Raw genomic sequence first — 27,836 nt, 5'->3', positions numbered from 1 at the left:
TTTTCTTTCTTTTCTTTCTTTTCTTTCTTTTCTTTCTTTTCTTTCTTTTCTTTCTTTTCTTTCTTTTCTTTCTTTTCTTTCTTTTCTTTCTTTCTCTGGAGGGATATGCTGTGAAAGCTCCTTTATTCATCCAGGAAGTTTGTAGTAAATAAAGATCTTGTATGCCGTTTTACCATAATGATAGCCTCTCTCAAGAAGTATGCTTGTAAAATACTGAATATTAAATAGTTGTATTAAAATATTTAAATCTAAAGTATTATTTGAATTTACTCTATCATATTATCTAACTACGCACATCATTTTGGAGATGGATGTGCTTTTTTTTTTGTTTTTTATTAATGACTGCAGGAGTACATGGGAGGTACAGAAGCCTCAGTAAGGGAATAATGTTAAAAAGTTGAAATTCCCTTCCAAAGAAAGTAGACCTGAGTTTGGAATTGGGAGCACTAAAAGATGGTTCTGTGGAGTGAATTAATTTCCAAGGAAATTGTAACCAGACTGTGTTCAAAGAAGATGAAGCACTTGAAAAGATAGAAAGCTAGACTGTGTCAATGGTTTGTTGGTTGATATATATTTTTTTAATACAGCTATATGCCTCTGATGCTCTCTGGTACAAAGAGTTGTGATTGTTGCAAGTATGTTTGCAGAGGTGGTCTTGTGTGCCTCAACTGCTGCATGTACCTGGATAGATTAGTTGAAAGGGGGTATGGTGCAAATTCCTAACAATTTAAGCTTTAAAAGAAGCTTTTGTGGTGATGTTAGGGCTTGTTGAACACTGGGGTCCCTTCCTGTGGAGAGGGCAGGGTGCTTACACCAGGGCTCCAAGGAAGGAGCCCAGGGATGCTCAGGAGCCCTGAGGAAGGACCTGAAGGATGACCTGGAGCCCGGCCTAGGTGGGGAGACCTCCCTGAAGTTACTCTGTGACATCCTGCCCCTCTGTAAATATTCTGTATTTGTATCATTGAATTTGCCCCGCATCCTCTGTTGGGACTGAACACAGGGATGTTGCTCTTTTGTGCTATTGCCCCGAAATGCAAAGATAACTCAGCAAAGATAATTCAATTGTTGGTACTGCTGTCAGCTAATGTATGTTGTTGAGATATGTTTAGTTTAACTCAACTTTTAAGAAGTGATAAAAGTATACATCAAAATGATTTTCTCTTGATGTCTCTACATTGTGAGGGAAAGGGAGAGGGGAACCTAACAGAGGCTGCAGAGCAAGACGCTCCTTTTGAGGAGCCACGGTAGTAATAACAGCGCAGTGGGACCTACCACTTACAATAAACACTCAAAGCCAAATAAGGACAAATCAGCCTGAAGAAGAGAGAATCGGCCAGGTGACTGTTGCTGAAAATCGTTCTATGTTATCAGTGAAGTAACTAAACATGTACGCCTCTGCATGTACTAACAGATTAGTTGCTTTAGAATGACTACAGTAGTCAAATAGGGTTTTTCAAAAGTTGTCTGAGGAGTTTTGTAGACTACTAGTATTAGGTTGTTTCAATAAAATACAATTTTTAATATTGAAATACTAAGGAACTTAAGGAACAAATTATGCCTCTGCCTTCAAAAAAAAAAATGCTCAGATTGTTAAATTTTAGGGTGAACGCATTTATTACAGTCTTTCTGTAAAACCTTTACTTAGAAGTACCAGTGCTTGAACTAATCACTTTAACAGTTATGTGGCACACAACAAATTGAGAACCGGTGGAGTTGTTAACAGGAAGCTGCTGATGGAGGCGTCCCCCGAGACACATACGGTAGGAAGTCTTGGTGAAGAGCAGCTTGTGCTCGCCAGTGTTACAAAACGCTAAAAGTCTCCGGTGTCTGTGATTTGCTTAACGCTCTTCCGTCTACGACAGGTTATCGTTACTGCATGGCCTCGATGTCTCAACAGTCTGATCACAATCAAACGTGGTTTTGTGCAGGCAAACACAATTACCTACATTTTGGAATAAAGTGCGTAGAGCATGCTTATTTTATCCATTAAATGAACCCTGAAGGGACCATTAGACCCTGTATTTTGATCTCCTGAATATTGCAGGCTGTTTAAACAGGCTGTTTCCTTACTGAGCTCAATAACATGTTTGACTGAAATCTGTTTCTTTCAGAAATATATTCATCCCTGAAATCCGTAGGAGTTGCCATAGCTTTTCCAATACTTTTATTTTGTACAGGAATACAGGTACCTTTTCTCCCTCCCTTACTTGAATTTGTCCAGCTTCAGCGTCAGCCTCTGACTCTTGTTACGGCCTTGACCATTAGATTGACGGGCCCTTTCTGCAGCTGGTGTTCTCTGCCTGCATTCGAGTYGCTTAGTCTTCCTTCTGGTGACTAATCAAACGGCAGTGTCTAAGCCTCGGTGACCGGTTTTGTCCATCTTTTTTCTGGTTACGGTTTTGTGGCTCTTTGCCATGTCCTTTGCAATATGCAGACACAAGCTAAATAAAGTGGTTTTGTATTGATCTCTACAATTCCATCAGCAGCRTAAAGGCACATCACTCTTCCCTCTATATATATCTAGGCATTGCAGTGGTCTTTTGCTGTGTTTTTTTGTGGAGGCTTTTGTTGTGTTCCTCTTTTACTGCTACCTGAAGAAGGGTTCTTTTTTCTTTTTTTTTCTTTTTTTTTTCTTTTTTTTTTTACCCCCTCAGAACTTATACATCTGACTTGAATTTGTTGTCCCTAGATACATAAGATTGTGCATATAACTTCGGATTTTAGTCAGCTATTTAGAATATTTGGTTTGAACGGCTGAAATCACTAAGCAGTCCAGATTTCTTGGTGTAACTGCCTTATCCTCCTCTTTTTTTCCCACTCCATGCATCGCTTTCTCATCAAAAAAGTTTCATGAAACCTTTATGCCTTTAGAACTGTGGGATATGTGTACTTGAAACGCAGTATTGTATAAATAGGGGTTGAAACAATTCTTTGTTGTTGTTGTTCCCAGGGAACCTAATYGGTGCCAAGTGAATGCGACTGCAGTTCAGTGATTAATTCAACTTTTGTTCCTTTTAATTGTGAATTCCAATTCACAATTGAACCTACCTGGAGATCAGAGCCTTTTAGTAAAGAAGTAATTACTATTTTGCTAAAAGAAAATTTTCTCCTTTTATACACACATCCATGCATACACAATTAATTTTATTTGGATTTTTATCATCATTATTGGTCAGAATTTCAAAAATTTTAGAAGATTTAGGGTACAAAATCCTTATACTGTCAAATAAATTAAGATATTTTAAAGCAACTCTAAAGACTTCTTTGGAAGGTGTATGAAAATGGAAACTATCCTATTTCAAGGCTTATGTAATGATAACAATTTAACTAAAAATAAATGAGCCTATATTTTTTAATTAGTTCAACATGGTATATTTTTAGTTTTCTATATTTCTTTTAAATACTTCAATGTTTCTCTCTGTGGAAAATGTCAGCAATTAATTGTTCCAATAAATAAAGAAGTGCAGACTTTTATACATAAGCAGYACAAACTGCTACTATTTATTTACAGAAAATCAACCGGGAGAATGTAGATTGAGCATTGTCATTCCCGAAGGTAGTCAAWTTCAGTTTTCACCAAGGAAAATGCCAGTTTGAGGAATGTATGTAAAACTGTGTTTATGAAACTGCAGAACCGATGAATTATGTAATATGCTTAATAAAATAAATTTGTCAGACTTCACCTGTTTTTTTCATAATAATCATTGGCTTTATTGTCAGAAGTTATGAATTCAAGTATTTTCTGCTTTTTAAAAGCATACTTGCCAGTCAGATGTCCTGCAGACTACACGTGTGGGACTCTAGTCCAGTGTTAGTCCATTCTGTATCAACGTTTGCTTTTCAGTAGGTGAAAATCTCCATGTCTTTCTGGATATCTGTATTTAAAGCATGCTGGTGTTGTGACTCTTATGTCTTTTTCTAACTATTTATTAGTTAGGGTTTAATTTTTTCCTGGAACTCATGGAGTGTATGGAGAATATACTTCTTTGTGATTAAAGTCCTTCAGTGTGCTGTGCAGCTGCATGATGCTGCGTACCTAGAGGTTCAGAAGTATTTTGCTACCCTTCTTTGCGGGCTCGCTGGGGTCAGCAGGCCAAGCCAGCGGGGAAGCTGGAGCTCGAGGCAGCTGCTGCACTGGCATTTACCCTCTGTGTACCAGCAGGTTGGACCAGCACAGCTTCCGAGTTCCTCGTATCTCTTTGAAGATCACAGCRTTGTCCAGGTGGGACCAGGCTTCGGGCATCTCTGCCCCAAAAGTGTGGGCTAGCTCTCAGGTCAGACAAGGCTGCTCAGGGCTATGTCCAGTTAASTCCTGAAAACTTTTGAGGACAGAGATGGTACAGCCGCATGAGGCAACCTGCTCCGCTGCCTGGCTGCCCTCGCAGGGAAAGTTTCTCTTCGTATCTAGTCTGAACCTCTCTAGTTGCAACTTGTGCCTGTTGTCACTCTCCCTCCCGCCATGCCCCACTGTGAGGAGCCTGGCTCTGTCTCTTTGATGATCCCTCGTAGGTCCTGGCGGGCTGTTCGGCGCCTCCGAGGCCATTCCTTCCTCAGGCGGAGCAAGGCCAACTCCCTGGCCTTTTCTCTGTCTCTCTCGTTTCTGCAGAAACTGTTATATTGGTGATAGTATTTATAGTTCTACTACCTTTTTCCTTCAGAATGCCTACCCATGACAGATAGAGTGGAAGTGACTTAGTAACTTGGCAGATGAAAAAAATGACTCAGGAGTGTTTTTCATGCTCTGGCCTCAGTGTTTGGCCTTAATAACACATGAACCATTAGTTACTGTGCAGTAAGTGGGATAATTAAATTATTTCTGGAAGGACAGATCATTGGGATTGCTCCGAGGTACTGCTTGTGTGCTTAAGCTACTCAGGATATAATGGAGTTTAACAGCCTTTATTTCTACAGTAAGTTCTTTTAAATACATACCAGATAGGCTTTACTAACATGGTGCTTGGCTTTCATTTTTCTTCTCTATCTGCTTTTGAACTTTCATATTTTGTGCTGAGAAGATGAAGAAAACTGTGAAAGGCTCTAAGAAGATGCAAACTTGCACAGAAACTTTTGAAAGATTGCTGTTAATTTCTGGGTTTTGACAGTATGGTCGATAGAGTTCTGTGTATCTGATGCAGTCCCTTTGAAAAGACCAGTAAAAGAGGGATCCCATCCTATTTCTGTCTTTAATGCCTATAGCATAGGTTTAAGAAAAAAAAAAAAAAAAAAAGAGAGAGGAAAAAAAAAGACCTGGGCAAACTATCAGAGGAAATAACTGAATAGTATAAAATCATTCTGGTTCCATTACAAGGAGTATGGCAGTAATTTCCTTGACTGCAGAATCAGAAAACTTTCGTTATGGTCATGAAGAGAAAGAACTACCTAATTTTTTTTTTGCACATTGGGAATGTTGAATAAAGGTTAGATTTATTCAAGATTTATTAATCTGTAAGCACATTAGCTATCGAGATAGGTTAAGGGAAYTGGGCTGGTTCACTCTGGAGTAGAGAAAGCTCTTGGGAGATCTGGGAACAGCCTCCCAGTACTGAAAAGCAAGTTATGAAAGAGACAGAAGCAGGCCTTTTACTGAGGTGTATAGTGGGAGAATAGAAGGTGATGGTCATGAACTGAAGAAGGGAAGATTCAGACTAGATAAAAAAGAAAAAAGGGTGCTCAATATGAGGATAATTAAGCAGTGGAACATGTTACCCAGAGAGATTGTCCTGTGTCTATCCTTCAGGGTTCTTGAGGCTCAACTGGATAAAGCATGAGCAACCTGGTTTGATCCTGCTTTGAGCATGTTGGACTAGAGAGGGTCTGTATGTGCCTTCCAACCTGAATTATTCTGTGACTGTGATAAGAGGGTTATTTCTGTGAGAACTGTATGGGCCCAACTGTAAACTGCATGGGCATTTTGCTTGAGTGAGAGGACTTTAGAAAAGACCATAGTCTTTGTCCTCTCTTCCTCTCTTTCTAGTAGACTAGGTGCAGTTTTCTGTGGAAGTTGTGCTTTCTGATTTTTCATTCCATTAAAATTTGGAAAGGAACCTCAAGGTCAAAACTTGATCCTGCAAAGAATAAGGGTTGCTCAACTCAAACAAATTTAGTGCCGGAGATTAAAACAGTTTGTTGGTTTTACCCCAATTCCCTGAAGAAATCAGACCTCTGTGACTGCAGACTGTGCAGTGGAGAGCAGAGGGGCCTGGGTGGTTAGAGTAGGGAGATTCCCAGTATATAACTGGAGGCACTGAAATGGAGGTACTAATGAAAACGTAACACGAAAAGCTGAGGGACTGGGGGTTTTGGTATGTCTGAAAAGCTCCAATGGGAAGGTGAGCTGGAAAAAGACAGGGGAGGGATGTTCTTGGGGTTGGACACCTGGGTGGGAAGGGTTTTGGGGCCGATGGGGAGATGTTGGCCAGGGGGAAATCAGGGGAGGAGTAGCTCTGGGCAGGATGGGGTGACAAAAAGCGAGCTAGAGGAGAGGGCCCTGGATCACAGTGGTGCGGGTCATTGGGCATCCATTTCCAGAATATGGCTCTCTGGTGGGTGCATATTTGCAAGAAACACTGCTCCCCCAGCTCTCTCTCTCTCTCTCTCTCTCTCTCTCTCTCTCTTTTTTTTTTTTTTTTTTTTTTTGGGGGGGGGAGTACTTACTTTAGGAAATACAGCATCTACAGATGGTAGGGTGCCAGCCTGAAAGATGAAGTCTTGTGACATTCAGTAACTTTATGCCAACAAGTTCAAACAAGTTTACAGTTAAATACATTGGGAATTAATTGGAAAGACTGCATTTGTAGAAGAGATTTATGCTGAGACCTGTGACTTCTCAATATTGACACTGATTTACTTTCATACACTTTTAAATTATTATATGGTAGTTAACTACAGTGTATGACATACAGCAAAATCATTAGTCATTATTAAAAGGAATAATTTCATGTTGAATGCTGCAGCAGTTTCATTTGATTCTCGGCTGGTAGCAATTGCTGTAAATTCACAATTCACTTTGTGGACTTTTTTTCCTTTGTTTTACTCTGCTTGCATCTCTTTCTTCATATTAACTATGTCTCAGACTTCTCTTTTACTTTCTTCTCACGCTTCCTTCATTGTTAATATCAAATACAGCTTTGTGCTCACTTACTCCTACCAGTCCTTCTGCATAATATTTCTCATTTTTAATATCCTTCCCAGTGTTCAGACATATGACAGTGACTAGGAATTTAGGCAAGTTTGTCACCATCTAGAAAGAAAAAWTTGTTGACAAGAAAAAACAAAACCCAGATGAACCCATTCTAATTCTTAGGACTTATATTGCAAAGCTGTTATCAGCTTTTTATTTTAATAAAATCTTTTTATTATTATTAATGTGCTCCTCCTCTTCTACTCAGTTCCAGGAGAGGCTTCCTCAGCTCTTTCACTATAAACTTTTCGTGCTGTTTCCTCTGTTGCAAAAGCTATTTTCTTTGCCTTTACAGCTAATAAATTTTCTTTTTGTTCTTATCCTTAAATGAAGCATTCTTTTGCATCAGTGGTACTTGCGAATTTGATTTTTAAATTATATATCTCTTAAAAATAAGGCATAACTTACAACCTAGTGCACGTTTCTTACAACCTAGTGCAYGTGCTCTATTTGAATTATGGTACTTAGGCCTGATTTTTAGGGAGTAATCTTATTACATGTCAGTTTAAAAATCTGTGTCCTTGAAACACTTCTGTCATTTCTTACGGAGCAGATTATTCACTGGAGGAGTTAGGGTTTGTGGGGGAAGATACAATATGTTTTTTCATAGATTAACTGGTGTGATTGGTACCCAGATTTAGACTCACTTTGATGAGGACAGCTTGCTGAAAACCTTTGCCTGAGTTACGGCTCCTTAGTTTGTGCTGCAGTCACTGTGTCGCCATTCAGACTTGTCTAGGCAATGTCTTTGCCCTCCTGACGTTTGAGTAGACCCCTGGCACTCGGAGTACCGTCAGGCTCTGACCCGTCAGAGGACTGGGATTCTCTAGGGTAAGGAGGGCAGAGCAGTATCTTTGAATTAGATACATTGCGGGTGATCAGGATCTTTTTTTTTTTTTTTTTAAACTTTGGCAGAGTGCCGAATGTGCAAGCTGTTAACAGTAAAATGCATATATTTGCATATGCATGTGCTTTCACAGAAGTGAACTCTGTGTTAAACTGAGATTAGTCTTGAGAAATTTTAGCTAAAAGGAACACTGAAAAATAGGGAAGGTCTCTCTCCAGTCTGGTTAAGAAATCATGGTGTAGTTTTGATTTTACTGGGTTGTAGAGTTTTGTTTGGCTTATGGGGGACTAATTTCCTGTGAAGTATGTAAAACGTATGCCTTTTATGCTTTTCAGTTAAAAGACTGCTAGCAGCCTGCTCAGATTTTTAAATTTTATTTAGTTTTAGTAGCAATGTGAATTGCTCTGAAGGAAATATAAATGAATTTTTATAGATTAGGGCTATCATTTTTGCTTAAGGAAAAACAGAAACATATAATTGTATACCATTGCAGGTCATAGAGGAGCTCTTCTCTGATCGTTAAGTATTCTTAAGGAATGTAAATGCAAATGGCTCATTACTCCCTGAGTAATTTGGCAATTCATTTTTAAAATATTGTAAGACTGAGAATTACTGTTTTGTTTGATTATTGATATATCCAGCTCTACATCTTTCATCTTAATTTTTTGCAAAGTATGTTAATTCCTTCTCCAGGAGCTGCTGCTCCGTGGGAGAGGCATTTATGCTGTAACAGTTGTCTTGCTACTGGGCTGATGATGGTGTGTCCATCCCCAGCCCCGTCTTGCCTATCTGTCCTCCCCCTCTCCAAAAGCAATCAGTTAGCCCACCTCTACTGTAATTTCGAGCTTTTCCATTATGCTGCTTCATGATGGCTGGTCAGAATTGTGGTACCAGGCATATGATAAAAATCAGTAAAAGAATTACTGCTGATGAGAACAAGGTCACTGATTCTGAAAAGGAATTACTTTGACGCCTTCCTGTGGGTGCTCCGAAGTGGCGGGCAGATAAAGTTGGCGTTGGCACAGACTTTCTGGTCAAACGATGATTAACACGATGATTGCAGCTGTCCTGGAAATAGGCATAGCTGTATTGTCTCTTTTATTCTGTGTACATGCAATTGTATATACTTGTGACTTTGAAGACRGATCACAATTTGGGGCATTGGAACAAAATAATTGCTTATTTGAGTCTTGCTTTTTATTATTTTTTCATTAGTAGTGCATATGGTGTTGAGTTTTTGTTACATTAACTGGTTCTTGCAGCTGTAAACATTGCTTTAATTGACTTTAATTGCCAAAGTGCATCCAAAAATCTTGCAAATAGCCCCAAATTTTCCTCATTTTGAGTTTTTAATTTGTTTTAAATCTGACTAAAAACGTCAAGCAGGTTTATCAAAATATTGTATTAAATTTGCTTACTGATTTTTTAACTCTTAGTCTAAGACTTGAGTTTCAGTCTCCTGAAGCAAACTTATAGTTAAGAAAAAAGGATATTTTTCCTCTCTTGCAGAACGTAAATGCCTAATTTGACCTTTCAGTGCTTACTTATAWGTCTGATGCTCTGAATTTGTAGAAATAGATCTCATTTGATGATACGTTCTGAACACTATCTTTTGTGTGTGTGTGTATATATATAAAAAATATAAAAATATATATAAAAATATATATGTAATAGTAATGACATAATGCTCCTGCATTTGAGTCCCAGCTCATTAAGTAGATGCCTTGGAATTCTAGCTGGGCTATTAATTTTTCATGTATTTATACAGTTATGAATGATTAATGCGCGTTCCTGTACTGGAGTCAAAGATTTTGAAATGGAGAATAACAGATGACACAGCATGCGTTCAGCTGTGAAAATGTTTCCCATGGGAGCAATGAAACCTGAAAAAAGAGTGAGTGGGCCAAAAATGAAGAGTTAAATTAAAAGAAATGCATTAGTTTCTTGTCACTTGAAAACAGKTAACATAAATATTTTCATTTTCTATGAACATTATATTGTTATCTAAGGGTCTAGAAAAGCCTAGATATTTAACGTCAATGGCATTCACATATCAGATAAGATATTCAAAAATCCTAAGTGTAGGTGGGTTTATTTATTTGTTTGTTTGTTTGTTCTTTTTTCTTAAATTAGCTTCTGCAGGAATTTGTTCAGTTGGTCTCAGGGGACTTATTTTAGCAATCGTTCCCTGCTCGGAGTTATTTTAGCTATAGTTCTCTATTCCTATTTCCTTTGTGGAGTTTCTGTTAAGTCTTTGCCAACTGAAATGATGAAGGGAAGCAGCAATTAGAGCTGTGTATGATGCAAGTCTGTTTAGCTTGTAGACTTCCTAGACTGCTGAATATACAAATGTACGGGGCTAGAAGCCAAAGGCTACAAAGGAAGGAAAGAGCGAGGACTGGCTGCGCTAGGGGCTGGTTTGAGCCCTCCTACCGTTCATTCTCCACCRCTGATGGTAGTTTAAACTCTCTCATTTTAAAGGTATGATGAAGTGTTTGACTACTGGCAAAGGGTACAATCTGAAGCAAACACAAGTTGTTTGTTCCTAAATGCCATTGCAGTAAAGTGCCTTTCCAGCACTTAGTCCCACACTATTGTTTATTTTAGTTTATTTTTGCAAACTCAGAAAATACAAATTTTCAGAAAGCTGTGCGGTCTCTCTCCACGGCACCTGCTGTGGTAATATGTGCTAAAGGGCCATGGCACTAGCTGATAACCAGCTCTCAAACTCATTCTTGCAGTGTGTTGGGAAGTACTTCAACCCCTGATCTGAAAGGCTTTCTATTAACACTGTTTCATTTGGCTTCATGGTTTCTAGAGAAACTGCATGCCCTGCTCCTGCCACGTCCCGTTTGCTTTGGGAGTGTTTTGTGTTCTTCCAGYTTTCTTTGGTTTTACGTTTGTTTAGCAAACTCAAGAATCTTGTTTAAAAAATCAGAGATTCTCCTACACACTTAGAAAATGTCAGCAGTCATCCATCTTCATTATCACATGTGGCTTTCCTGAGATGCCTTTCCTTGGTTAAACAAAGGAGTGTCCTCAACAGCGCTCTGCTTCCAGAGCGCTGCCTGGTGGAGTAGGACCTCTTTGAAGCTTTGTTTGGCCCTTGGAGCYGAGCAGGCAACTCAGTAGTATGTTACCTCCCAAAACTGAATTATACAGATAGTGCAGGAGGTCTGTGACCTTGCTTGCCCTGCTCAAGGTTTCCTTTCTTCTGAGGAGCTTTCTGGAGATGCACCTTCCCTCTGCTTTTGTTTAAAGTCATTCTCTGTCTGCTTCTGCCTTCAGTGCTTTTTCGAGGAATCCCTGAATTGTGACCGTAACGTAGAGCTGTTCCTCATGCACATAGGCACACTCACTTGCAAACATGGACCCACGCATACACTTGTTTTACACTACCTTTGTGCTAAGTATGTCCACTCTAAATATGTGCTGAATTTGTCTCTGTTATCTTCTTCCCATCCCGGATCTGGCCCCAGCACGGGGCGTTGAGGAGGGATGGTGCTGGGACATGATAGGGATTGAAGGCAGTCCCTGGAGAGGGGTCAGTTTGGGGAGGGCAGAGGAGGGATGCTGGTGGCCATGGAAGGTCCTCCTGCAAGCTGGGACGCCTGTACCCAGGGCTATGTACAAGGCAGAGCTGTMAGCTGCGTCTCGAGCAGCTGGCTGCACCCACCACTTACCAGCCCCAGGTYGTCTCCCCGTGAGCCCTTGTCACCTGATGCATCAAGAATACAGCTAGCAAATGTGGAGAGCTTCCAAGGGAGTTTCCTCCTCTTCTCTGTCCTTTCTCCTCCAGTCTGTATCGGATCTGTGGGCTCAGGGCATAGCAGGGAGGAGGAGAAATATTTGCGTTTTGTTGAGCTGTTACTAAGCCCGTAAGAAGAAAATATGTCAGGAGCTCCTGCAGTGTGGTTCCTGTGCTTGTCTTCTGTCCTGGAAATGGAGAGGGGGGAGTTGTCATGGGGTGCAGCTTCTGGTGCGCTCAGAAAGGCTTTGGGGAGTCTTGCCACTTCATTTCTCCGTGCTGCACTTTTCCYACCTGGGAAGTGGGAGGAGTGGATAAACTGCGTAGCAAGAATTTTATGAGGTTGAATTTCATAAGCTTGGTTGGTAAGCTGTGTGGAGATACTCAGAGTGAAATTACTGTATAAATGGCAAGTAAATAATTATTGTTCCAGCACTTTGTTTTCCAAGACAACTGAGAGTTAGGTGAAGTAAACTTCAGAGCTGATGTGTCACTAGAAAATAAAAAATGGCTGAAAGCTGAGGAGCTTATTGAGCCAAGCTGTGATAAATTAACTGAATTAATGCAAAGCAGTGGCAAAATGTTGCCACATTTGTAATTMCTTATTTACAGACATGAGGGATTGTGAAATTAATGTCAAAAGTAGGATATTTGCCAAAGAACGTCTTTGTACCATTTACTTTTCTTTAMAGGAAAATAGTCGGTGCTTCAAAATGTGATAAAAATGTAATGTCATCAACATGCGAAATACCACAAAATGAAATAGAGTAAAATTTTAATGTGCAATTTTTATTCTCTCATGCTTGTTTCTTTTATAAACAGTACTAAAACACAGATTTACTAGTCGTGTAAATTAAAATCATTACTGCTCTCAGAGGTTTGGCTCTTTGAAGGGTTCTGGATAGTCRAGCCTCCAAGTTAGTAATCAGGTGTTGCCTCAATGATATGCAGGTGTGTGTTTGTTGAGTGTTTTACTGGGGCTGCCTAAGCTACGAGATGAAAATGCAGTAAGTAAATACTCCAGCACAAGGAATGAAATTATTACAGGAATTCTAATRGAAATCAAGAAACTGTCTTTTCTGCAAATAATATGGGGTTATTGGCAATGGAACATTTCCCAACCAACCTTTAATTTGACCTATCAGTATACAAAATTAGCTTGTTTGAAGTATGTTATCACATCTCCAATTTCATTTCATCTGAGAGGGGAAAAAAAAAAGATGCAGTACAGCTAGAGGGGCCTGGTGTGCTGTGCATGGGTTTTCAATCAGCTGCGCAGCTGCAGTGCGCATCCCTGCTTCTTCTGAGCTGTGCTGAAGGAAGGAAGGGTGCCCAGTGCACAAGGAGTGTAACAGCTTTCTGTTGCTTCATTTGCTCCCTCTTCAGTTGCAATATGAGTAAATACAGGTTTCTGGGAATGATGGCAATCAGATGGAGRCTACTGTATCTGACAGTTGGAGCAAGAGTGAGAAGCAAGATATTGATACCAGCATGTCAGCTTAATATTCAKGTGGAAAAAAGTGTGTAGAATCTGCAGGAACTGGCTGCTGGGCCACTTCTATCTGGCTGTATCACTGTATGTGTCATTTTATGGTGCTGCTTACCAGGATTTTTCATAGAGACAGCTATATCTGCAAAAAGAAAATAAAAATACTAGGAGTCAGTGAGGTTTTGGTGATTACGTACTGTGAGGAGGTAGTATTGAATGCTACATGATTGGCCAATTTAAAAACTAAATGGATAGTTCCAAGAAGAAATTAGGTAGTGCACGCATCAATAACATAAATGTTAATCTCTCTCTGTAGATGAGCTTTAAACATCCTCTGCTCTTCTGAATATTTGCACGTTATGTCTTAGTGCCAGACAAATGTATTTGCTATTCTCCCTTCGTTATTATTATTATTATGTGATTATACAAAAAGCTGTCTGGATTTTATAGCCTCCAACTCTGCTGCCAGCACTCTCTTAATTAATTCTGTCATCTCTGTCGTACAGTGCTTGAGTAGAGGATGCTCAGGAAAGCAGTATTGTAGACTTTCAAAACCATTACTGTCTTTACTGGCTGCTCATTGTCTTGCCCTGTTATTGCTTACAGGGGAGAGCAATGCTGTGTCTGTAATAAGTTTGGCGGTGGTATTTTTCCCTCTTTTATTGACAAAACTTGATTTATTAATGCTGTATTTATACTTCATGGTGAGATGCACAGTCAGTAACTTGGTGTTACTTTTGCCTCTAGCCTCTATGGATAGGGCCTGTATCTGTGTTGCAGATTAATTCCCAGAGCTAATTGAATCTCATGAAATGTGTTTTCTGAGTGGCTTAGCTGAAACTTGTGAAGCATGCAGTATCTGTAAGTGCTCACAGTGTTTCATCTTTTGGGAACAAATTAAGTCACATTTCCTTAAAAAAAATGGTTGTAAGAAAACAATATGCATTTGGTGAATAATACTTATGCCTTGAGGTGATATACTGGCAGTGGTTGATGACAAGAACATTCAAGTGTGGATCAGTGGATCTGCTTGAAATGTTCCAGAGTTTTGAAAAATAATCCATTAAAAGATTCTTTCCCTATTCAGCTCCTGTAGCTTCCTTTTTCAAAACTAGTTAGTTCAGAAGACATCAAGTATAAATGTTGGGGCTTTCATTCACATGCTGACACATTTCTGAAGCAGGAATGTTTGTATGATCTCCCCTAGATAAATAATATTTGTTTTGAAGACTACACAGGTAACTATCAGATAGGTGGTTGATAGTGCTTGCAGAATAATTTGCTTGCAAATTAATTCATATCATCCACGAAAAACACTAATAATGCATTTAGCTGAAAGCTATATGCATACAATCTTTCAAAACTGTCTAATGACTCAAGGCTTGCTTTAAATTTCCAGTTTTTTTTCTTAACTAGATAAGGATCTTAGATAATATATTAGTTCACCATAATTGTTTTATTACAATAAAAGTCTATCTGGAGGATATTATTATCTTTTGTTACTCTGCTTTTCCATGTAATCCTACTTCTGTCACTTTATAGAAACTAATATAGAAGGGGTTTTTATGACATTCATAAGACATGAGTTTGTTTTGACTACGAAGAAGCCTTATTTGCTGATACTGACTATTAGCAGTTTCAGATGTTGGCACATTCTCTCTAGCACATTCTTGTATTCAGTCAGACTTGAATATATTTTTTATGAGACCCACAAGATCTACTGTTTTTGACTTCTGMCCGCAAACAACAGCGCTGAGCCCCAGCTGCCCTTGGTAACAAGCATCTCTTATGCACACGCTTTCCTTTAGTCTGCTCCTTGAGCAAGGTGGTTTAGCAGTACTTCATCCATCTTTGACGACCCTCAGTTAGTGTTGTTTTTGATTCCTCCTTGCTTTGGTTTAAGTTAACATTACTTTTTCTGTGTGAGCTACTGAGGTGTTTTTGTCACTAACACGAAACAAAGCCGTGAGCAATATTCCCAAGATGAGCTCTGGTCCTGGGGGCGTAGCCTTCGTAGAGTCCCTCTGCGATGAGTGCAGAGACGAGGCCGTTCCACCACAAAAACATGTGCTCCGTGTTCCTGCTCTGCCTTGCCCCTGGAAGAACGTTTCTCTCTGCCTCTCCATTGAGAGTGCAGGAAACCTCATGAGATGACTCCTCGAAAGCTAGTTCTTTTGCCTGTTTCCCAGYGTGTTACTTTGTGGTTAAAAAGAAGAGAGATTTGTAAGAGGATGCTGAGAACACTGTGACGTGAAGTCAGCATGCTGATCGTATGCCGATTGTTGTCTCGTGAACGTAACGTATTTGCTGCAACAGAAACTGTTACGTTGATTTTTATACCCTGCAGTGCATTAAACAACCATATTACTACAATTTAGAAAAAAAAAATAGTAAGTGAACAGTCAACTCATGTTTTCTTTTCCAAGTCTCAGCTAAGTTAAAAATACATAATTTCAGAAGAGGTTGTGTCAAAGAACTCCTAAGGAATCATGATTTTCAGTATTTTAAAATACCTTCACAATGGAATTATCACTTGCAATTCGAAGAATTTGTGTCTGAAAAAATGCCAACAGCAGAACGTGGGAATGTTTACTGCAAAAACTTCTGATGCTTTTTTCCTCTTAAAAAAAAATCTGTATTTTAGTTGACTAGGAGTGGGACTATCCATATTGTGAAGACTGTTTGCTTTTCACTATGAAACTTAAAATTACTGTTTTAAAGAAAGAAGATGTCTTGCATTACAGACCTATGCTTTTTATTTTACTATTTTTCCTTTAGTTGTTTTAAAATATAGAACTGTATAATATTGCTGGTGTATTCCAGGTGCTACACCTCAAGAAAAAAAACATGATTTCAAATTAGATTTTAAAGAAAGAACCTGAGATTCCAATGTGCTATTAAGGTTTATGTGCTGTTAGGGTTTTTTTTTTATAGAACATTTATTAATAAAGAAAGAATTTATAATGATACGTGGCATTAATCTTGTAAAGCACCTGGAGTTCATCTAAAAAATATATTAATGAAAGTTTCATAAATCTTAGGAATTAAGGGGTTGTTGACTTTGCTAGAACTGATGTTAGATCCAGAAAAATATTAAACTGACCCAAAAATACATTAGATCTTGCTCATATAAGACAGTAGCATCAAATAAGCACTTGGAACTGAAGATTTTCCAGGGAAAATTGTTTCCCTCCCTTTTCTTTTAATTGTGGGTGATTGAAAGCCCTAAACTTTTTGAAGCAGTCTTGCCATAATGAGTTAGTTGATGGAACATAGACAATGTAATCAAAATGCTTTTCAAACTGTTCATAGCCTCCTTTTTTACCTTTTATTACATAAGTAATGCACATATAATAGAGAAGGGCATTAGTTTTCAGAAGTAAGTTTGTCTGGATTGTGCCGGGGTAAAGAGACGTATGAATTTGGTCTGTACAAGTCAGTTGGTATTGGGTAGATATTTTCCCTTGTCCCAGGGGAATCCCAGCAGCTCAACTTTTAATTCATTTCTCCCAGATAACAGAGAGTTGAGTGCATGTAAATAAGCAATCATAAGAACTAGATTCTAATGCAGTTTTCAAAATTTGGTGGAGAGAAGTCAGTGAAGTATTATGTGTCTTCYGTTTTTACATGACCATTCCTTTCTTACTAATGTGTTCCAATTTAGTCTTCCAGTTGGAATAACAGGATAAGGTATGTGTTTTGTGGAATACCTGCCTCTCTGTACTCTCTCCTGTTCTGAATTGCATAACAAGCAATCTATTCTTCATGCTCAAATATGCTGGGATTAATATTTAGGAATAAATTCTCATATTTCATTATGTGATAAAATATGCCAGGTTTTAATCCCTGAAATTCATATGCTCTAATACTTTCCTTTTTTTTTCTTTTTTCTTTTTTTTTTTTTTTTTTNTTTTTTTTTTTTTTTTTACTTTTTTTCCCCCCCTTTTTTTTAATCAGGGATTTAAGGACAGAACAAATTGAAGTGGGTTTGTCTCTGCTGTTCTGGGTCAGGAGGAAGACCAGTTTGTTCATTTGTCTTCAGTGGCAGCATATTATAGGCACCCTCTCTAGACATGAGACTGCTCATGTCTTTGGGTGTTGTGTCCCATATTAATAACTTTTAAAATATTTAGCAAGAAATTGTAGTATTTTGTTTGGGACAATTTTTTACTGACTTCTTTGAGCAGCTTCAGAATGGAAAAGATGCAGTGTGGTACATGTGAATAAGATGGGTAACCGAAAGCATAATGGAATAAAGAATATTTTCATGATAAAAAGAAATCTAAAAATGTTTGATATTCACCCAAAGGATGTGGCACTGTCTCTTAATTAACATAACATTTGATTTTTCATGCAACATTACATTGATCTGTTCCAACTTAGTGAAAAATAGGGAAAAAAGAGGCCTACACTGAAACACAAGGTCTATTACGTTGTTATCTGAATTTTAACTGTAATTTTGCAGCATGAAGAGATAGCTAATACAGACATGTAAGGAAAGCTTTCCAATGAGCTGACACAAAATTGTTGCTACCAAATAATCAGAGTAAACTTACACTTTTTACACAGATGTATTAGTGCCTTCAGTACCATGTTTCTTGAAAATATTGTTATGCTTGGGGTGGAAGGTGAAGTTGGAAAAGAAAGAATAACATGAAATTGAGAAGCTTGTGCGTTTTCCTGTGCAATGGGTACTGTTTGTATATTGATATTGAGAGCTGAATTATACTATATAATCAAATTCAAAATAACTCAGCTTCCAGCTCATTTGCTGTAATCAGAGTAGAATTTGATACAATGAGTTTGTCTGGTTTCTAGGCAGAAAGTAATTTGGAAATACTACGTTTTATTTGGCAGATTTGAAGTGTTTGAAAAAGTTGACAAGGTTTGGCGTCTAAGACTGTTTTTTCCAGATGACATCAGAAGGACATGCGTGAGGGTTATTCTGTCCTTCCAACAAAGAGACTATTAGCAGWCTTGGACAAATTTCATCAACTGTTGGGACAAGCAATATTAAGATTCCTCACTGAAGACACTGAAATTGAGCCCTACATTTTAAGAAGAGAAAATGTATAATCTTTGAGTAAGATGTTTATATCTGCAGTCATTCTGTAACTTTGTGTCTAGAAGGAAGGATCTGAACTGAAACTTTCATAGTGTTTCTTGTCAAGATTTATGATACATAAATATTTTTAATATATGAAAACTCACTGGACTAGGATTTTCTTCCTTTTCTATCATTACATCATCTTAYACCCTCCTTCTCTGACTTACTGTTTATCAGAGACTACTCATGCCTGTTTCTTTTCAGCAGCATAGTGTAACTTGTATTTTTCCTCCATTTCTGTGCTTTATTCCCTGTTTTGACAGATCCATACTCTCATTTGGATATAAGTATTCTTCCTTCTTTTTACTACTTTTCTTTATGCTTCTCTTGGAGCTACCAACTAAGTCTGAGAACAGCACAATTTTCCAGATCTACAGTTATTAAATTTGCAAATTTTAACTCAGATTAGATTAGAAGCAAAGAAACACTGACTTCCCATAGATCCATGCTGAGATAACAACATCAAATTATTTTACCTTCTTCATCCCTTACTCTGTCATCGGTCACCTGGTAAAGTGTTAGAATTACAACAGATCTCCTGATTTGGCTTCTTGCATGGAAAAAAAATTGCACTCATTGCTTTCTTCATTGACTCTATATTTTCTGTTTCATCTGCGCTTATTTTTAAAGGCCTCTAGATTTGATTTTCAATCTTGAAGTGACTCCAGTGGCTAATTACCCGTTTTATGATGATAAAATGTGGCCCTCATTCTTCATTTGAATGTATTTAGCTACCATTTCCAGACCACTGATTCTCACTACACTGATTAGACGTGTCATCAGAAGTTTCTTCAGGAACGCGTCTATACTTCAAAACAAAATGAAACAAAAAAACAAACCTTAAATAATGCCCTCTGCTTCCCTCCTCCCYCCCCCCMAAAAAAACATACTGGAGTCTGTTACTGCTTTACTTTTTACTTATATCTATTTTGTTAATGGCTGCAGTTATTCACATTATACATAAAAGTATTTTGGGTTTTGTTTTGAACATAGGAAGGTATCTGATAGGCTCCAAAATAATGAGGTGTCTTAGATCTTCTGCAGTTCTTGAAAGTGATCAGTTCTTTAATGTTTGTGTTGATTCTCTCTGAGAAACATCTATCTGCTGAAACTGATAGTACCTGCCACCCTACCCCTTATGTTGGGGGTGCATTATAAATCAAATTATTTTATTAGGCTTGAAGGTTCTCCAGTTTCTCTTCTGCTATCTGCCTTTCATTTCTGTCATTGATGCCACTATAACAAGTTTAGTGCCAACTAAACCAAGTAAATTCTACTGTTTAATAAAAGAGAAAATGAGAAATATTGTGCCCTGAGGAGTATTTCCGTTTCTAATTCCTTTCCAAGGGAAGATGTCTCCTCACTCTCTACTACCCCGATAAAGAAAAAGAATATAGAATGGCGAAGATTAATATCAATTCTGGTGCATCTTTCAACAGTTTCCCTCAACTTGGAAATAAAAATCTTGCCGATCATATTTCACACTTGTGCTGCTGCTTTTCTGTGCACCATCTCTGGCATGACTTCATGTTACTCAAGACAGCAGCTAAGTATGGTCCACGGACTGGCAAGGAGGTGGAGTTTGATATGTCTTAGATATGCTTTAGATATTTTCATATGAAAAGGGGGGAGTTGTGGATGAGGAAAGGAGTAGAGAAGAGAGATTTTAAAATCTTGATCAGAAAGCTATATTACTAAAAAAAAAAAAAAGACGACRACGACGACTCTCCAAAGTGCTTCTATAATAAAGCAGCCTCCTTTTATACATAATCCACAGAGAATTGATTAACAGGCTTCAAATACGTACCYATTCTGAAAGTAGTACAGTGATGTTGCTGCATTTTGATATGGCTTGGTGCTTTCTAACTGGACCTCTGATCTTCTACTCAATAAACTGAAAAATAAACCAAGGTATCAAAAGATACCTGACAGTGTAAGTGTTTCATCCACCATGAGGCAAATTATGCTTACCATAAAGCTGATTCTATGGAGAAAACTGAATGCAAAGCTCTGGTTCAGTGCTTTGGGATTCTGGAAAACAGGTCTTGAGGGCAGCTCTCAGGGAAGGATACATATATCCTCTTCAGTGACAATTGCAGTAGGTATTTATTCTTTGGGGTTTTTTTGTTTTGAACGAGGAGTTAGAAACTTTGCAGTCATAGTTATTTGCTTCCTGTCCATCAACTGTATTTGCAATGTTGTAGGCAATGTTGCATCCTTTGCTGTGTTCCACACATCTCTCATGTGATGTGACCAGAGGTTACTGATTTGTGACCACTGCAAAGTCTGGTCACTGTCCATGCAATGCTGATGTTGCCAGAGCCTGTGCTAGCCCTTCAAGCTGAATGTAAATGAAGTATATTACATATAAAGTATGTATGGAGACTTTGTCCTTGTGGGATCTGAGTATTGTCATATTGTCTGAGTATGAGTCATTTGTTCCTCCTTATTGACAAACATAGTTAAAAAATGTACAGTTAATCTGTTCAATTTCAATGTACAATTTAAGGATCCAAAAAAGTGATGTTTAGCAATAGCTGAAATAAATATTGAAATAGTATTTCCTGACATTTTTAAACTCAGTAGCTTCAGGATTTTTGCTGCCATTTCTCTGTAACTGAGCAGTGATTCTTGACCCCTCAGAACAGGACTTTGCTGGCRTCTGATTTCCTGGAGCTAGCCCGTGGGAGCTGGCTGTGGGCCCAGTTCACAGGTCAGCGTCTCATCCTCTAGCTCATGGCCTGGCCAGTCAGCCCCCAACCCAGGATTTTGCTGGGTCTGGGGGTGAGGGTGAAATCACGGCACATAGAATAATACCTTGAAAAGTGGACCTCATTCATTAGGGCAGGGATTAGAGCCACAAACTGTAAACATGCCATTTTGTAACAGGAGCCCTAGCAAGAGTTGGAGCGTCCTAATATGTATCTGGATATCGTTTCACTTTCCTTTCTATGCAAATTGAGAAATCAAAGGATACTCCTAGGCATTCCCCCCACCTGTTCTTTCTCCCTAATTAACTTGAGTCAAATGATTTTAAACTAATTTAGGATCTGAGTTAGAAGTGAAGAAGCAAGGAGATAYTTCTTATGTACTGAATCCAGTGATGTTATAAATTGAGTATTTTTCTGGCTGAAGCTGTTCTGCTTTTCATATGCTAATGCTGGTTTAGTTTTTCTTGACTGTCTGGCGCTTCCAAGTAAAATGAATTAAAAACATTGCAACTGTGCTACCTTTAGGAGGTGCACTATGTAAGTAGATCTTAACAGCTGATGATGTCTGTCTTACCTATGTCACTAAATTCATTTTTTTTCTTAAGAATGCACAGATATCAGATGTAACCTAGTAATACACCTAGTAATATAACTGATGGTGGACAGAGAATGGAGTGGTAGGATTTCACCGCACTGACAATTTTGGGACCGTAGTTGTTTGTATTCCTAAATCAGTGTATTTTGGTTGCTGGTATTTGCTGTGTTTATGAATTTCATGCCACCATATACAGAGTACAAAAGACTAAAAAACTCAACATGCTGTAGTGAAAAGTGTGCATGGGTAAACTGCTTAACTGATACCCAGTAATTTTGCTCTGTTTAGCTTGTTTCTCCCCTATAGAATAGACTGGTACCTCGTTTTCACTTCCTTAGATTAAATAGACTACTTCAGGACTTAGGCTAAATAAGCATCAACATTAACCACCTGAACGTAACAAAGAAGAGGCATGGAATAATTTCTGATAACTCATGAACGCTATCACTTGTTCCTATTTAGTTTGAAAAATGTGTTCTGGTTAGAGAAGTGAAAATTAGGTGTCTGGTTCCTTTGACAGTGGATGATGTGTTTTTTCTCTAGAGGTGGTGGTAAGCCCTCTCAAAGGATGTAATGAGTAAGAGAGAACTTTCCTCTGGGGGTTGCCTGCATATGGTTCTGCAGCAGGTTCGTGAACTAAAGTAACAGTAGCCTTTAGAAAGCTTATACTGGTAAAATTTCAAGATAAATAAGACATGTCATATCTTGTAGACACTGACCTACAGCTAATTAAGAGTACTTTGAACATATTTGATTATTATTTTTGATTGGATTAATCTTTCAGATTAATGATTAATCATTTCAGATTAAGATTKTCTGTTTAAATGATGTTGAAGTATCTTGAAGTTTCCTCCTTCTGGGAAGGGAGAACAGGAACTAAGGACAGCTGATGCTGTTTGTTTAGGGATCCAAGTAGTAASTCATGATGCCATTTTCTAGCCTCGGATTTTTTTTTTCTTCTTCTTCTTCTTCTTTTTTTTATTCTGGAGTTGAACTGCCTTTCAAAATTCTATCTTCCCACTGGCTTCTCAGGAAGACGAGCTCTGAATTGTAATGTTTTGTAGCTCTCTGCCATGTCCCATTCGAGTGTAACACTCCTGTAACAACGCTCAGTTTCTGCAGCCCTCTTGCAGAAACAGTAAAGATGGGTTTCTTAAGGAACAAGCTAGGATAAAATGTGTGTGTGTATGTGCATACTTTTGTGTGTTTGGAGTGAAGGAGAAGTGGAAGGAGATGATAAAGTGAACCTGAATCATCATTTCTCTCACTCAAGGACCAAAGGATGCCACCAATTTATCTTTAAAAGCCTGATTGATTGGAATTTTAAAACCACATTTTATCAATTTGAGATGATGAAGCAGACCCCAGTGATCTGGATGACTCAGGACCTAGAGTAATTTGATGAAGTCTGAGCTGAGAAGGAAACCTTTGTAGCTTAATTCCGTGTTACTCAGGAAGCACTATTTGTAGYTTTCTCTGGAACATCTCTAGCATCTTGGTAAATGTGAGCACTTCTCGAAGAAGGCTGCTGTTTGAAAGATGGGTCCTGAATTAGCTTGAGAGTGCTGGAATTCATTCAAAAGAGGGAACCACAATATTTGGAAGCAGGTGAAGAATTCAGAATAGTGAAACCAGCATGTGAGTGAATTGGGAGTGAAGTAGCAGAGAAAGGAAGCAGACACTGTTCACAGAAAACAGGAAACTCTCCAAATAAGCAGAGCATGGTGAAATGAATCTGTGAAAGAGGATGCACTACACCTGGCTGTGGCTATGCGAGAAGCCATTAGGACAGGAGATCAAGAATCAAATACCATTACTGCGGTGAGAGGGGAAAGAATCCATCTAAATAAAACCCACTGAGAAAATTATCAAAGCAGCCAAAATTACAGTGGCAAAAGAGAGCTTCATAAAGCGCATAAACAGAGAGYAAGACTGTGCCTCTAGGCTAGTGCTTGTATTTAGTGGAAGTGTTTAGCTTCATCGCCTCGGGCAGTGTCAGAGGAAGAGCCGAGACTTGGAACAAATGTGTGTTTTTCCTGCTCTCCCTCCCGTGCAGCTGCGTCTCAAGGGAACGGATTACGCTTCCCTGCGGTAGGAGAGGTGGCACAGAGGTCGGTTCCCCCGCTTCCCCGGCGCTCTTTATTTGCTTGCTCCTTTGCAGCCCTCAAAGCGGGCTGTGGTAAGGGAGGAAGGAGGACCGAGCTCCCAGGCTCCTCAAGGTTCGTGGCAGGCAAGATGCCGGGTGGAGGAGGGAGAGGAAGGTGGCTGAGACAGCGAAGAAATATAGTCAGGGATTATCACGTTATGCATCTGTGCCATCACAAATTGTTTTGTGCACCAAGCAAGTAACGAAAGATGTAAGAGGGGCGGCAAGGGAAATTTGGTGTCAGATGAAGTTGATGTTGTTTGAATGGAGAAAGACAGCGTTTTATAACGCCGTGTGCAGCAAAGCACATGAGGTAAATATGCCAGTAAATTGAGAAGCGCTTTTCCTCCCCAACAGACAGTAAATATTAATGAAATTACAGGTGATGTGTGCGCAAACATACACACAGAAGAAAATATAAAAGGAAGTAGAGCAGTTATAAAAAGTACCCTGGAAGAGTGTGATGGCTGGCTTCCCAGAGCTTGTTGGGGGGAGGGAAGCGGAGGAAAATGCAGAACAACAAAAGAAAATCACAACAGCAAACTCCCAAGGAAGTGGGAGACAAGAGACTGAATAGAAATTCCCATGATACCCTTTTTAACAGATAAAAGGGAAYGTGTGGTAACAAGCAATATGGAGGTTTGATCTCTTTGCTGGTGATGTTTTTATGATTGATTTAGGGCAGTTCTTTTACGGAGACTGTGATGGGACGTTTTGTGGCTTCGCCTGGAAACCAGTGCTCAAGGGCCAGAAGCTACATGGGAGCAGCTTTTTGCCATTGTGCAGAGAGCTCAAAACTTAAAATTGGGGCTTAAAACTAGTTTAGAGTCCAGGGCTAGACRAGAAGGAGAATGACCATTTTAGTTCAGCGGGTGCCCCATGCTGAAAGACAACTGCCTAACCCACTAGTCCTTGACGGAGGRTGGTGGCCTGGAGAGCAGAACTGGACAGGAGGCATTTTAGTTTAACTGAAACCCAACACTGCCAAATGCAAACTCATATTTGGCCCTTGTCCGGAGGAGAGTTGAGTTCAATTAAGTCTCTGTTGAGTGTGTGCTAAGCTCTTGCACTTCCAAAAGAAGGCTGATGCTTTCAAGTCCTGCCTGTGGCTGTCTCCTGCCAGCCCTCAGCTGGGACTCAGCTGGTGCTGGCAGCTTCTTACTTTTCCCACAGCGTTTGTACCAGTGCCAGATGAGTGGCCAGCGAGGAGGATTTTGCCTAACCTGTTTAAGCCGGGAGGAGAGGGTTGTGGAGGGCTGCCATCGTTTGCCTCCCTTTGCAGGTAAGCCAACGGGAATTGGGCTTTCTCCTGGGTGCTGCAGTGTGACACAAAACRTTGTGCAGGTAGCGACAGCCACAGAAGGGGGGTCAGGGCAGCAGACAGCAGGTGAGACACTCTGCGGCTCCAAAACCATACAAAACTGTCAACCGAAGAGGTGTTTTGGTGGTTGTCTTCCTTCTTAAAGGCACTATTTCAAAAATTATCCATTTTAGAAGGATGGGGCATTTTTTTTCACCATAACTCTTTAAGAGCTGTGTGACAATGGCATACAGAAGTAGCAGAAGTTGCTACTTCTGTTAAACAGGGACTTTTTACAAAATGTTATTGTTTCTACTGTTAGTTCTTAATGAAGGACTTTCATATCACTTATATTTTTGATATTTAATTGTAAATTTTGTTGCAAATTATGCCTTTTAAAAATCCTTTGGCATTATCAGTGACAATGGTTGGCCAAATTATTAAAAAGTGTGTCTGAATCTGAGAGCAAAAGTCTTCTGGATGAGGAATTTTAAGGTCTAAATTTCAAACTATTTCTGGGGGAGAAACGCATCAAGTTGCCGCTACTCCGTAGTGCAAGCTGATATGCTTCACTCTTTAAATCCTTTCCTCTGCAATTCATCCAGAAAGAAGAAACTTCAAAGTCTTTCTCAGTAGCTGAAAAGATACCAAGATACTGCTTTGAACAGGAACTTAAGGGAGCAACTGCAAGAAGTTTGCTACAGGGGAATCAAGGAGAGTCTACAAGGATTTACAAAAAAGAAGTCACAAATAGTTTCTTATAAAAAGTTGGACCTTACAGGGTATGATATAGAAAAAATTACAACTGTAGTGGGGCAGGGGTATGGTTAGCGTGTAGAGCCTGCTTGTACTTCAGGGCAGATTTTGCTTCCACGTAGTAGGACTGCTGTATCACTAGCAAGGAACCTTTGAGAGTGCAGTACTCAATTACACAGTGGCTTCACACGTGAATTGGAAGAACTGGAGCCTTGAGCAATGTTGACTGAAAAGAACAGGTTGTGCAGACTTACTAATATGTCTGTTTTCCTTTTGATTTGATTCTGTATTTTTCCATTGCTAGCCAAGTGATGCAGTATTTGGATGCTCTGATGCCTTTCTGATATCTACTTGAATTGAAATTTTACATGCTTTGCTAAAATAGGTGGTAGACCCCATGCAGCTTTTAGGAAAAGAAGCAGTATGTTTAATTTCCTGAGCTTTRGTAAATAGAAATTGGAGGTAATTTTTTGCCTTTCAATCTGTGATTTGGGGCAATAGAAGTAGTTTTTCTGCTTTGAGACCTGAAAACTGCTTTTAGTATCGAAATAGAAGTTTTCATTAAAAAAGTGAGATTCTAGAAACTTCAGTTAAAAGAGAAAATCATGAAACTTAGAATAAAATCATAGGGCTTAGTCCTAAGATAATGAAATCAGGAATAAGAATGCTACTAGTAGAAAGACACAAGCGTGTGGGTGAATTGAAGTGTGATAAGAAAACAAAGAACACTGCAAGATGTGTATTTGCAATACTTCATTCATGTGTAGCATTTTATTTTTTTCTGCATTCCTCCCCTTTTTTACATGCAGCTATATATGTTTATTCATTCAGTGGTCATAAAATGAMTAAAGAACTTAAAATCTTTGAGCACACTAAGTATCTGACAGAACAAGGGATAAATAAATCATGTTTACGTATTTTGGCAGGAGTATAATCTCATATGATGTCCTGTAAACTTGTAGGTATTGAAATGTTAGTATTAATGCCACAGTAGATCAGAAAGACCAGTTTGACAAACATTGCTCACTGCCTACTTGCATTTCAAATATGCCTATGTGTCTGCCTGCCATGACAGAGCTGATGAAAGGGGAAATTGCCTTGTGGTGACTTTTAAGAGAACAAGTTTATTTTCTAAACAGTATCTTAAATATTTTACTTTTGAGAAGAACAAAAAAGTATATCCCCTCAGATATATGCCTGTTTACCTGGTTAGGAATGARCATCCTTTTCATGTTGAAGGTAAGTCGACTTCATGGCTTCAGGACTCCTGAATCAACTGTGTTTACCCCAGCAGTCGAGCGAATGCGGTTGCAACTCAACTTGACAGTCTGTAAATATTTACCATCCAAAMGCAATGTATTGTTTCTTTGTGCTGTCAGTTCTGCAGAACTAATTTTACACTGCGTGAGATGTTAATGTAGACAGCAACGTTTCTGGGCACGTACTGCGCTCCGAAGCCTGCAGTCTGAGCATGTACCTGTGGTAGCGTTCAGAGCTCTTCCTGCAGAGCTGGGTGTAGAAAGCGAAAAGGCCAACGGTACCTTGGGTTCCTGCTGTTCCGTAGAGTTCAGCAGCTTCACCGAGGTTGCACCGAGGTGGTGGGGATYGTCACCAGTCATAGCCTGGGGGTAAAATCTGCCTCCATGGAAATCAGCAGTAAAGTTTCCATTGGTTCAGATGGGATTAGGATTTCCCCATGTCTTTAATAACAGGTTTGTAAAGCTGTGGTTGCAACATTTAAGTGCTGTCCTYCAAAGTGCGTTTTTAAAAACTGCATGCTGTCGTTTGAGAACAGAATACAATCCGTATTGTACATACATTACGCATGAGAAATAACAATTTTATATTAATTTTAAAAGCTATTTATATCAAAATTTATTCTACTGGTTGAGTTGGTGCTAAATGGAAGATCCAAATGTGTTAAGGTATGACCTTTAAAAAACAAGATTAGTGAAGT

General features: G+C 39.0%; 1 protein-coding gene across 1 annotated transcript in view; it reads left to right on the top strand.

Moving 5' to 3' along the window:
* FRMPD4 (FERM and PDZ domain containing 4) overlaps positions 1-27,836 on the top strand; it is a 312,762-nt gene that overhangs the window by 154,130 nt on the left and 130,796 nt on the right. The window lies entirely within an intron of this gene.

The sequence above is a fragment of the Rhea americana genome, unplaced genomic scaffold, assembly GCF_003343005.1.
Source record: "Rhea americana isolate MKP2758 unplaced genomic scaffold, rheAme1 scaffold_7, whole genome shotgun sequence".
NCBI classification, from domain to species: Eukaryota; Metazoa; Chordata; class Aves; order Rheiformes; family Rheidae; genus Rhea; species Rhea americana.
This window is presented reverse-complemented; position numbering and strand designations above follow the sequence as displayed.